Source organism: Gavia stellata, chromosome 28 (genome assembly GCF_030936135.1).
Source record: "Gavia stellata isolate bGavSte3 chromosome 28, bGavSte3.hap2, whole genome shotgun sequence".
Lineage (NCBI taxonomy): Eukaryota > Metazoa > Chordata > Aves > Gaviiformes > Gaviidae > Gavia > Gavia stellata.
The window spans coordinates 9,327,450-9,340,668 of NC_082621.1; the positions used below are offsets into that span (position 1 = coordinate 9,327,450).

Sequence of the window (13,219 nt, forward strand, 5' to 3'; positions counted from 1 at the left end):
GCCTGTGAGTCAAATCAATAACTTCATTGTGCATAAGCCTTCATCAGAGAAGAATCATTTGAAGGTAATAGGTAGAAAGGTGATTTCTTGTTGAGGCTAAGTGGCCATAGGTATGCCTCAGTTTCTTGAGTTACCAGCATTACAATGGTTGCAGTTCTGACTAAATACAACGTAAAACTTAAAACCTTTCCTTCTAACCCTCACACACTCTGTCTATAAGGAACTATCTTAAAGGTGGACAGCAATGGATTGAGAGACCTTGGGGGAAGTCTGTCTAACACTGAAGATTTTTTTCAAAGCCCCTTTAACCTCCTGGTTCCTCAGACAATAAATGAAGAGATTGAGCATGGGAGTTACCAGCTTGTTTAAGTCAAAAGGGTGGATTCTCTTGGGCCAGGCATACATGAAAAGAGTGGCTGAAAAGAAGATAATGACTACAGTCAGGTGAGAAACACAGGTGGAGAAGGCTTTCTTCCTGCCCTGGGCTGTGGGGATATGGGGGATTGTGCTGGTGATGGATATATAGGAGATAATTGTGACAGAGAGAGGAACCAGCAAGATAAGCAAGGCCAGGATGAAATCCACTATTTCAGCCATTGTCATGGCAGCACACAATATGTTCAGCAAGGGGCTGATCACAGAATCGCAGAATCACAGAATCACTAAGGTTGGAAAAGACCTGTAAGATCATCAAGTCCAACCTGAAAAAAACCCAACAAAAAAAAAACAAAAACCCCACCACAAAAAACAAACCACAACACATCAAAAACCAACCCACCCAACACCACACAGCACCATGCCCATCAAGCCACATCCCACAATGCCACATCCACACGCTCCTTGAATACCTCCAGGGAGGGTGACTCTACCACCTCCCTGGGCAGCCTGTTCCAATGTTTCACTACTCTTTCAGTAAAGAACTTTTTCCTAATATCTAGCCTGAACCTCCCCTGGCACAACTTGAGGCCATTTCCTCTAGTCCTGTCACTAGTCACTTGGGAGAAGAGACCAACACCCATCTCTCTGCAACCTCCTTTCAGGTAGTTGTAGAGAGCGATAAGGTCTCCCCTCAGCCTCCTCTTCTCCAGGCTAAACAACCCCAGCTCCCTCAGCCGCTCCTCATAAGACTTGTGTTCCAGACCCCTCACCAGCTTCGTCGCCCTTCTCTGGACATGCTCCAGCACCTCAGTGTCTTTCTTGTAGTGAGGGGCCCAAAACTGAACACAGTATTCGAAGTGCAGCCTCACCAGAGCCGAGTACAGAGGCATGATCACCTCCCTGCTCCTGCTGGCCACACCATTTCTGATACAAGCCAGGATGCCGTTGGCCCTCTTGGCCACCTGGGCACACTGCTGGCTCATATTCAGCCGGCTGTCAATCAACACCCCCAGGTCCTTTTCTGCTGGGCAGCTTTCCAGCCACTCGTCCCCAAGCCTGTAGCGTTGCATGGGGTTGTTGTGGCCAAAGTGTAGAACCTGGCACTTGGCCTTATTGAACTTCATCTGGTTGGCCTCAGCCCATCGATCCAGCCTGTCCAGATCCCTCTGCAGAGCCTTCCGACCCTCAAGCAGATCAACACTCCCTCCCAACTTGGTGTCGTCTGCAAACTTGCTGAGGGTGCACTCTATCCCCTCATCCAGATCATCAATAAAGACATTAAACAAGACCGGTCCCAAAACTGAGCCCTGGGGGACTCCGCTTGTCAGCCCTGGCGGACTCCGGCCGCCAGCTGGATTTCACCCCATTCACCACAACTCTCTGGGCTCGGCCATCCAGCCAGTTTTTTACCCAGCGAAGAGTGCACCTGTCTAAACCACGGGCCGCCATCTTCTCCAGGAGAATACTGTGGGGAACAGTGTTGAAGTCTTTGCTGAAGTCCAGGTAGACAACGTCAACAGCCTTCCCCTCATCCACTAGGCGGGTCACCTGGTCATAGAAGGAGATCAGGTTGGTCAAGCAGGACCTGCCTTTCATGAACCCGTGCTGGCTTGGCCTGATCCCTTGGTTATCCTGCACGTGTCCCGTGAGCGCCCTCAAGATGAGCCTCTCCATAACCTTCCCCGGCACCGAGGTCAGGCTGACAGGCCTGTAGTTCCCCGGATCCTCCTTCCGACCCTTCTTGTAGATGGGCGTCACGTTGGCAAGCCTCCAGTCATCCGGGACCTCCCCCATTGACCAGGACTGTTGATAAATGATGGAGAGCGGCTTGGCAAGCTCCTCCGCCAGCTCCCTCAGCACCCTTGGGTGGATGCCATCAGGCCCGCATAGAATTATGAGTGTCCAGGTGGCATAGCAGGTCATTAACTGCTTCCTCCTGGATCATGGGGAGCCTATTTTGCTCTCCATCCCTGTCATCCAGCTCAGGGAGATGGATACCCTGAGGATACCTGCTGTGGCTGTTAAAGACTGAGGCAAAGAAGGCATTAAGTACCTCAGCCTTTTCCTCATCCTTCATGACAATGTTCCCCGCCGCATCCAGTAGAGGATGGAGATCCTCCTTGGCTCTCTTTTTGTTATTAATGTATTTATAGAAGCTTTTTTTGTTGTCCCTCACGACTGTGGCCAGGTTGAGCTCTAGCTGGGCTTTCGCCTTCCTAATTCCCTCCCTGCATGACCTAACGAGATCCTTGTATTCTTTTTCACTTGCCTGCCCCTTCTTCCAGTGGTGATAAGTCCTCTTTTTTTCCCCGAGCCTCAGCATAAGCTCCTTGTTCAGCCAGGCCGGCCGTCTTCCCCGCCAGCTCTTCTTACAGCACATGGGCACTGCCTGCTCTTGCGCCTTCAGGATTTCCTTCTTGAAGAACGTCCAGCCTTCCTGGGCCCCTTTGCCCTTCAGGACCGTCTCCCAAGGGACCCTCCCAACCAGTGTACTGAACAGGCCAAAGTCTGCCCTTCGGAAGTCCATGGTAGTAGTATTGCTGACCCCCCTCCTTACTTGGCTAAAAATTGAAAACTCTATCATTTCATGGTCGCTAAGCCCAAGACGGCCTCCGACCTTCACTTCTCCCACCAGACCCTCTCTGTTTGTAAACAGCAGGTCAAGCAGGGCACCTTCCCTTGTAGGCTCGCTTACCAGCTGCGTCAGGAAGTTATCTTCCACACACTCGAGGAACCTCTAGGACTGTTTCCTCTTAGCTGTGCTGTACTTCCAGCAGACATCCAGTAAGTTGAAGTCCCCCACAAGAGCAAGGTCTTGCGACTGTTAGACTTCTGCCAGTCGCTTGTAGAACACTTCATTGGCTTCTTTGTCCTGGTCGGGTGGTCTATAACAGACCCCCAGCAGGATATCCGGCTTGTTGGCCTTCCCCCTCATCCTTACCCATAAGCATTCAACCCCGTCATGACAATCATCGAGCTCTATACAATCAAAGCACTCCTTGACGTATAGAGCCACCCCACCGCCTCTCCTTCCTTGCCTATCCCTCCTGAAGAGCTTATAGCCCTTCATTGCAGCACTCCAGCCATCCGAGTCGTCCCACCATGTTTCTGTGATGGCGACCACGTCATAGCTGCCCCGCCGCACGATGGCTTCCAGCTCCTCCTGTTTGCCGCCCATGCTGCGTGCATTGGAATAGATGCACTTGAGTTGGGCTATCGGTCTTGCCCCCGACAATGGCACGTCACCCCTAGGCTCATCTCGAGGTAGCCTGGCTTCATCCCCTTCTCCCTTCAAGTCTAGTTTAAAGCCCTCTGATGAGGTTTGCCAACTTACGGTCAAGGATCCTTTTCCCCCTTGAGGACAGCTGAACACTGTCTGCACTCAGCAGGCCCGGTGCCACGGAGACCACCCCATGGTCAAAGAATCCAAAATTCCTCTGGTGGCACCAGTCTCTGAGCCACGCGTTGACCATGTTTGCTTTCTTATTCCTTTCAGTGTTCCTCCCCGCCACTGAAGGGATTGCAGAAAACACCACCTGCGCACCCGATCCCTCAATCAGTCTCCCCAGCGCCTTAAAGTCCTTCTTGATCCCTTTCACGCTTCTTTGCTCTATCTCCTCGCTGCCAACCTGCAAAACTACCAGTGGGTAGTAATCGGTGGGCCGTACCAGACTGGGGAGTTTCCTCGTGACCTCTCTCACCTGGGCCCCAGGGAGGCAGCAGACTTCCCTGTGGGTTGGGTCAGGCCGGCATATTGGGCCCTCTGTTCCCCTCAGGAGGGAATCGCCTACAACAACCACCCTCCTTTTTGCCTTGGTAGAGGTGGTTGTGATGCGTGGGGCAGGCTATCTCGCCCTAGGGCGCCCCGGAGATGGACTTCCGTCCATGTCCTCGTTAGCCTGGCCCTCAAGTTCCAGAGCCCCATATCTGTTATGTAGGGGCAGCTGAGCAGGTGAGGGTGAGGGAGGCCGGGAGGGGATTCGCCTGCGGCCCCGAGCAGGGACCTTTTTCCATTCCCCTTCGCCTCCTAGGTCCCCTCCTTCTGCCTGGCGGCAAGAGGGTAAGGGGTCCTCTGCTTCTCGTGGAGCGTCCGTCCTCTGCCTTTGCCTCAGGGATGGCAGGGCATGGCTCCACCAGTCTATCTCCCTCTTGCACTCCCTGATACTCCTCAGCCTCTCCACTTCCTCCTTCAGCTCTGCCACCAGGCTGAGCAGATCGTTCACCTGGTCGCACCGCACACAGGCGTTGTCCTCCGGCGCCAGCAACAGGCTCAGGCACTCCTGGCAGCCAGAGGCCTGGACAGCCACGTGCCTGGGTGGGAGCTCCGCCTGGGTCGCCACATTCCTTCTGGCGATGGCTTTCGGCCGAGTGGAGACCATAGCTGGGCCTCTTCTGGGGGGGCAATGACCACTCGTCCGGAGAGCCTTCACAGCCAGGAGGGCAGGACTGCGCCCTGCCTGCACGCCTACCCTGCACGCCCTGCCTGTGCGAACTGACGCGCCACGCCCTTCTGACACGCCACACCCTGTTTGCCCGCCCTGTTCGCCGCGCTCCGGGTCGCTCGCGCTCCCTGGGGGCTGCTCTTGTATGTGAGGGCGTTGGAACGCCGCCGCTCTAGTCCCCGCCCACGCTGAGTCAGAGCTGCTGCTCGTCAGGAGCTCGTGCTGCCGGCTCGGGGGGGGGGGGGGGGGGGGGGGGTGGGGGGGCGGTGTGGGGGCGGTGTGGGGAGCGGGCTGGGGCACCCTCTCTCTCCCTGAGCTTTCGCCTTCGCCGTTAGCCGCCCTAGGAAGGGTCCCCCGTCGCGATCCTCTGCTCCGGAGCCCTTCACCTCGATGTCACAGAAGAAGTGGTTGATGACACTGGAGCCACAAAAAGACAGCTGAGCAATGAAAAATACTTTCAGCATGGAGGCCAAGAAGCCAACGAGCCAGGAGCATGTGGCTAGTTGCATGCAGACCTGGTGGTTCATGATGACTGGATAGCGCAGGGGAATGCAGATAGCCACATAACGATCATAAGCCGTGACTGCAAGGAGGACACACTCAGTACAAATAAGGGAGCTGAAGCAGTAAAGCTGGGTCATGCAGCCTCCAAAAGATATATTCTTTCTTTCAGCAAGAAAATTCACTAGCAGTTTGGGGATGGTGACTGAGATGTACCAAGCCTCCAGGAAGGAGAGGATGCTGAGAAAGAAATACATGGGCTTGTGAAGCTGATGGTTCTTCTTTATCAAGATAATTGAGTATATTTTCCAAGATGGTCAGCATGTAGGCCACCAGGAATATCACAAAGAGCAACACCTGAAGTTCCAGGATAGTCAGAAATCCCAAGAGGATAAATTCCTGGAACTTTGTGCTGTTTTTCTGCTTTCTGGCAAAAGGCATAGCATCAAGCTTCAAAGGAAAAATAACGACAATAAAAGATAAAAAATACGGAATATTTTCAAAATCAAAGAAATAGTGAGAAGAACTGCAGAGAAAGAAAAGAAAGATGGCAAGTTGAAAAGAAGAAAGGAAGAAGGATAATGACAAAAAAGGAAAAAGACAAGGAGAGGGAGAAAAGGAAGAACATTATTGCATTCAGATCTTAAACCATTTTGAAGATATAAGAACAAATTCAATAAGATATTTTGATATCTGGTTCATAATTAGTGGCCTACATTATTACTGAAATCCATGGGTGTTGAAGGCCCATATAACAGCTGGATGCCCAGTTCTTTTTAACTTGCAGAGGATACTGGATATCCATGATGCATCTGCATGACTTAGGGAACTGGGCTTAATTCTGCAAAGCCAAGTCTTTCCTGTCCTGTCTGTGGAATACAGCTTGGTCCCCGCTATGTTTTCCCAGCATAGAAAGCCTCTAGATACTCATCATATGAAACCGGTATTTCTAGAGAGCAATATGTGCTATTCTAAATAAAGCTCTCAGGGAAGATGAATCACATTTTGGACAAATGTATTTCTCTGTCTGAGTCTCTTCCCCTCCCATCCCCTGTTTTTCCATTTCTCTATCTATCCATCTTTTTTAAAAATTTGATGAGCTAATTTCATACATAGTTCTCAATTTCTACAGGTCAAAACTGAAAAGAAAAAAACCCCTTTCAAACTGGAAAATGCACATTTCTCTCCTTTAAACTTATCATCCTCTAATCTAAGAAATGCTTTTAATCTTGTTTTAAAGTTCTGTTAGTGTAATATTTAATTTCATGTTAAAAGCAAAGAAACAAACCACCTCTTGCCCCCTCCCCATAATTATTAAAGCATATGATAAACTAGGTTTTCAGTTACGGAAGAACATTCATCTTCATAAAACAATTCATTGACACTGAAATACCAGTCCAGATACTGTTAATTTAAAACCTTTGGTATCTTCAGAAGCAGTAATATAAACCATAATTGAAGACTTGTAATGTGCAAACTCATATAACTTTGTAACCATATTACTGTTAGCTTTTACTACCATGAGAAATTCCACAGGTCTAAGGAGAAGCAGAAAAGTAATTTTGGAATCTCCCTCTAAAAAACACAAGTGTTGGTAAAGCAGAACATGAACTGCAAAATACTGGCTTTTTTACCTTAGTCAGCAAAAATACATTATTAACCAATTTGCCTTCATACTACATATATTCAGTAGTTCCTGACCTGGCCAGTATTAGATCTGCCTATAAACCTGGGGATATCTGAGTGTTTCAAATTATTGATTTTACACATCAGTCAAATCTCTAAATAAAGAATTGCAAGAGAGTGATTCTCTTAAGTCAAATACAATGCTTGAACTGAAGTAAATACCTGAGCTATCTTAACATCAGAAGACAACATCACAATAACTCCAGGCAACGCTACAGGATTGGGGACGAGTGGCTGGAAAGCTCACCCGCAGAAAAGGACCTGGGGGTGTTGGTTGACACCCAGCTGAACATGAACTGGCAGTGTGCCCAGGTGGCCAAGAAGGCCAACAGCATCCTGGCCTGTATCAGAAATAGTGTGGCCAGGAGGCATAGGGAGGTGATCGTGCCCCTGTACTTGGCACTGGTGAGGCCGCACCTCGAATGCTGTGTTCAGTTTTGGGCCCCTCACTACAAGAAGGACATTGAGGTGCTGGAGCACGTCCAGAGAAGGGCAACGAAGCTGGTGAGGGGTCTGGAGCACAAGTCTTATGAGGAGCGGCTGAGGGAGCTGGGGTTGTTTAGCCTGGAGAAGAGGAGGCTGAGGGGAGACCTTATCGCTCTCTACAACTACCTGAAAGGGTGTTGCAGAGATGTGGGTGTTGGCCTCTTCTCCCAAGTGACGAGTGATAGGACAAGAGGAAATGGCTTCAAGTTGTGCCAGGGGACATTCAGACTCAATATTAGGAAAAATTTCTTTACTGAGAGAGTGGTAACACACTGGAATAGACTGCCCAGGGAGGTGGTGGAGTCACCCTCCCTGGAGGTATTCAAGGAGCGTGTGGGCGTGGCATTGTGGGACATGGCTTGATGGGCGTGGTGGTGTGTGGTGTGGTTTTTTTTGTTTGTGTGGTGTTGTGTGGTGTGTTTGGTTTTTTTGTTTGTTTTTTTTGGGGAGGCGGGGGTTGGTTTGTTTGGTTTTTTTTTTTTGTAGTAATGGTTGGACTTGATGATCTATCTTACAGGTCTTTTCCAACCTTAGTGATTCTGTGATTCTGTGATTCTGTGACTATACTGAGAAGCTGGAATTCATCTAATAGACAATATACACAGCTTGTCTTCTTTCCAAGTAATATAGATATACAGGCATTTCCAGGTAATACTGCTCTCATTGAGAGGAAAAGGTCTAAACCAGATCAGATTGATCATTCCACAGCCATGTCTTTCTTCTCTTCCTTGACTCTGTAAGTGCATGCCAACAAGCAGCTCAGAAGCCTAGGTGTGTTGCTCAGTGTAGTTCATATGTATGCTGTAGATGTTGAAATGCCAGTGGATTAATTCCTCCTTGGAAGGAGGTGATTACCATACAGAAATTCCTGAAGAAGAATAACAGTGAACCACTGTTCACTGTTTACTTCACACCACTTCAGTAGTGCTTGTGGACCCATTCATGTTCTGGTTAGGGAAGACAACCCTTCTCCATGATTTAATTGAGAAAACATAACCCAAGTGGTGGGAGTTCTGCAAAACATACTGATGTGATTGCTTCTTATATGTTCATAAAAAAGCAGTTCGGTATAAGATTACGTAAGATATAAGTAATTAGTCATGGGATTTCAGTGTTTACTTTGCCTTTGTATAACTGAGGTACCCAAGAAGGAAGCTCAGGAAGATTAATTCTAGCTTTCTGAGGCTCTCTCTGTAGCACTTGCAGTTCATGAAACAAAACAATAACCTAACTTTGCTGCTGTGAAACATTTTCTGGAGGTGACTGTTTCTCCGTTACCTGCTAGTGATTCTTCCTATGAACAAGCTACTGACAGAGGTTCCTCAGGAAGATACCCAAAACTATATAATATGATTCTGTACCTGAGTAATTATCTGTTACTGTGCCTACATGATCAACTAACTGTGTTTTCACAAAGCATATCACCCTGGAAATGAAACTAATTTGTCTACACATTCATGTTTTGTGGCCATTTCAGAAACATCTATGGGTCTGGCAGATGTCGCTCAAGACCTTTGGCAAGACCTTAACCATTCTGGAGAGAAAGAAGGCTGCCCGACCACATCTGAAATATGAATAGGCATCTCTATCCATGTAAGGGAATGTCTTTGTGTAAGAGCCTGTTTCTTTGCGAGTTCATAACCTCTTTGTCTTTTAGCTGTAGCAGAGACAACTAGCTTCCCTTTAGACCAGATCAAAATGTAACTCCATGGCTAGTTTCCTCTAATTACTGGGCAAGATTTCTCTGGCCTACAAATTTCTCAAGCACTGTATCATCAGTCTGTTCCTTTACGCCACTTCACAGGATACACAACATCTAACATCATGCTGAAAAACAGAACTAAGAAAAATTCAGTACAAGTTTGTCATTATTTGGGTTTTTCAAATTGAACACTGAGGAAAATAAATTCCTCAGAATTACAAGGAGTCCATGTAGCCTGGGGTGCCATGTAAAGAGAGTGTAACCTGTCATCAGGCTAGAGCCATGCAGGATGGATGTCAAAATGGATCCCAGGAGAAAACAGACTTAGAGCAGTCTGGATAAAAAATAATAAACAATGGAGAGAGCTGGAGGCATCCAGTAGTTAATACTGTACCTATACTAGAGTTAGTAGACAGCCCAGAACTCTTTCTCAAAACTAAAATCTAAATTCCTGAGATTCACTTAAAATTCCATGGACATTTATCAGATATATTCTTCAGATTGGATATGAAGATCTATTTTGCTTACTGATAGAATGAGATTCATACTGTTTATAGAAAAATATGAGTTTTGGTGGGTTTTGTGTGTGTGTATGACTGCAGATATCACCAGAATTAATCTAGACCACTACCTTATTTTATTTACCCAGTTTTATGATGCCTATATTAGGTAATATGACTCCTGTCCTTAGCAGAAGTTTAGGTTGTTGCTGCTCCACCTCTGTGGATTGCAAAGAAATTTAAGTCTTATCAAAGACGAGCTTCAACAGTTAAAATATGCAACTAAGGTAGGTCAAAGTCACCTGAGAGCTCAACTCTCTCCCATCTCTTTAACTCCTGTTAAATTTAACTTTTGTGGGTGGGCAAAATCTCACCTGCAGACATAGACATCTGAGATACTTGGATAGTTGGTGGTCTCTCTTTCGTTTAGCTAGAACCTTACCCCTGTGTTTTTCTCTGAATGGTTGAAAGCAGGCTGTATTATAAAATGCTGTGAGCACATGCAGTTCCTGCAGACTTTCTGTGTCCTCCGTTGAGTGAAAGATTCCCCAGGATGGAAAATATCACCCAGTATATTATCCTTCAAAGCCCAAGAGAGCTAAGAACAAAATTAGAGGGAATAAACTCCCCTCCTTTTTCTAAACCTCCTGGAAGAGGTTGATCATCTGCGGGTTTTTTTGTTTGCTTGCTGCTTTTTATTTTTTTATGTGGTAACCACCTATTGTAGAACTATTGATACTTGTTTTTCTTTCTCCGAAGTCAATGCTGTCTATGTGATAAGACATCGGACTGAAATTTAGGGCATTTCTGCTCTGCTCTTGGCTTATAATCACATGACGGGTAGCTTTGACCAATATATCTCTTCACTTAACAGTGCTTTAATTTCTCCACATATAAAACAGTAATTATACTGGCCTTGAAAAAGACTTGAGGTTTCACAGAGGAAGTGGTGCCCAAGCATTAATCACAGAATCACTGAGGTTGGAAAAGATATGTAAGATCATCAAGTCCAACCATCAAACCAACACCACCATGCCCACTAAACCATGTCCCGCAATGCCACATCCACACGTTCCTTGAACGCCTCCAGTGAGTCCGACACCAACACCACCCTGAGCAGCCTGTTCCAATGCGTCACCACTCTCTCAGTAAAGAAATTTTTCCAAATATCCAGCCTGAACCTCCCCTGGCACAACTTGAGGCCATTTCCTCTTGTCCTGTCACTCATCACTTGGGAGAAGAGACCAACACCCACCTCTCTGCAACACCCTTTCAGGCAATTGTAGAGAGTGATAAGGTCTCCCCTCAGCCTCCACTTCTCCAGACTAAACAACCCCAGTTCCCTCATCCACTCCTCATAAGACTTGTGCTCCAGACCCCTCACCAGCTTCGTTGTCCTTCTCTGGACGCGCTCCAGCACCTCAATGTAATTCTGGTAGTGAGGGGCTGAAAGCTGAACACAGGATTAGAGGTGCGGCCTCACCAGCACCAAGTACAGGGGCACGATCACCTCCCTGCTCCTGCTGGCCACACTATTTCTGATACAGGCCAGGGTGCTGTTGGCCTTCTTGGCCACCTGGGCACACTGCTGGCTCATATTCAGCTGTCTGTCAATCAACACCCCCAGGTCCTTTTCTGTGGGGCAGCTTTCCAGCCACTCCTCCCCAGTCCTGCAGCGTTGCATGGGGTTGTTTTGACCCAAGTGCAGGACCTCGCACTTGGCCTTGTTGAACCTCATACAGTTGGCCTGGGCCCATCCATCCAGCCTGTCCAGATCCCTCTGCAGAGCCTTCTGACCCTCAAGCAGATCAATACTTCCACCCAACTTGGTATCATCTGCAAACTGGCTGAGGGTACACTCGATCCCCTCATCCAGATCATCGATAAATATATTAAACAAGACCGACCCCAAAACTGAGCCCTGGGGGACTCCACTTGTGACCAGCCACCAACTGGATTTCGCTTCATTCACCACGACTCTCTGGTCTCGGCCATCCAGCCAGTTTTTTAGCCAGCAAAGATTACACCTGTCTAAGCCACGATTTAGCAGTTTCTCCAGGAGAATACTGTGGGAGACAGTGTCGAAGGCTTTACTGAAGTCCAGGTAGACAATATTGACAGCCTTTTCCTCATCCACTAGGTGGGTCATCTGGTCATAGAAGGAGATCAGGTTGGTCAAGCAGGACCCGCCTTTCATGAACCTGTGCTGGCTGGGCCTGATTCCTTGGTTGTCCCGCTCATGCCCTGTGAGCACACTTAAGATGAACTGCTCCATAATCTCCCCCGGCACCGAGGCCAGGCTGACAGGCCTGTAGTTCCCCACATCCTCCTTCTGGCCCTTCTTGTAGAGGAGCGTCACGTTGGCAAGCCTCCAGTCATCTGGGACCTCCCCCGTTGACCAGGACTGTTGGTAAATGATGGAGACCGGCTTGGCAAGCTCCTCCGCCAGCTCCCTCAGTACCCTTGGGTGGGTGCCATCGGGCCTCATAGACTTGTGAGTGTCCAGGTGGCATAGCAGGTCATTAACTGCTTCCTCCTGGATCATGGGGAGTTTATTTTGCTCTCCATCCTTGTGTTCCAGCTCAGGGAGCTGGATACCCTAAGGATACCTGGTGTGGCTGTTAAAGACTGCGGCAAAGAAGGCATTAAGTACCTCAGCCTTTTCCTCATCCTTCGTGACAATGTTCCCCGCCACATCCAGTAAAGGATGGAGATTCTCCTTGGCTCTCTTTTTGGTGTTAATGTATTTATAAAAACTTATTTTGTTACTCCTTACACCTGTGGCCAGATTGATCTCCAGCTGGGCTTTTGCCTTTCTAATTCCCCCTCTGCATGACCTAACGAGATCCTTGTACCCTTCTTCAGTTGCCTGCCCCTTCTTCCAAAGGTGATAAACTCTCCTTTTTTTCCTGAGTCCCAGCAAAATCTCCTTGTTCAGCCAGGCCGGTTGTCTTCCCTGCCGGCTCTTCTTATGGCACATTGGGACTGCCTGCTCCTGTGTCTTTAAGATTTACTTCTTGAAGAACGTCCAGCCTTCCTGGACGCCTTTGCCCTTCAGTATCAATAATATTTTAGGTGTGAAAGACACCATTCAGAGGGGAAAATGCAGCTCCCACCACGTGCCTATAAACTCAGAGTGATACTCACCTCAAAGACTAAGACACCTAAATACAGGTCACAATACTGCAAGTGTCCGTATGTGAACTACGTGGCTGAACTCCTGTTACAGTCAATGGGGAGAGAATCAATAGATAAGAGGCTGGACAGTGCTTCACCTGATTAAAAAGTAGCAAAATTGTTTGGTATTCATTTTCCAAAATTTTCAGATAGATGAAGGGAAGTAGGTCACGTGAAGACTCCCTAGAATTGTCTAATTATCCCCATTGATGGTAAATGTATTTTAGTCCAGTTGAATAGCTCACCATGTGAAGTTAGGTATAAGGAACTTTATTTACTTTAAGTTACTGACTGAGCCCATGTTACTAGTCTGAACCTATCTGCAAATACTGAAAAGCAGCAGGTAA

General features: G+C 47.8%; 1 pseudogene; it reads right to left on the reverse strand.

The window, feature by feature from the left end:
* Nucleotides 1-228: 228 nt before the first annotated feature.
* On the reverse strand, nt 229-5,762 carry LOC132319457 (olfactory receptor 6B9-like; annotated as a pseudogene).
* Nucleotides 5,763-13,219: the final 7,457 nt, after the last annotated feature.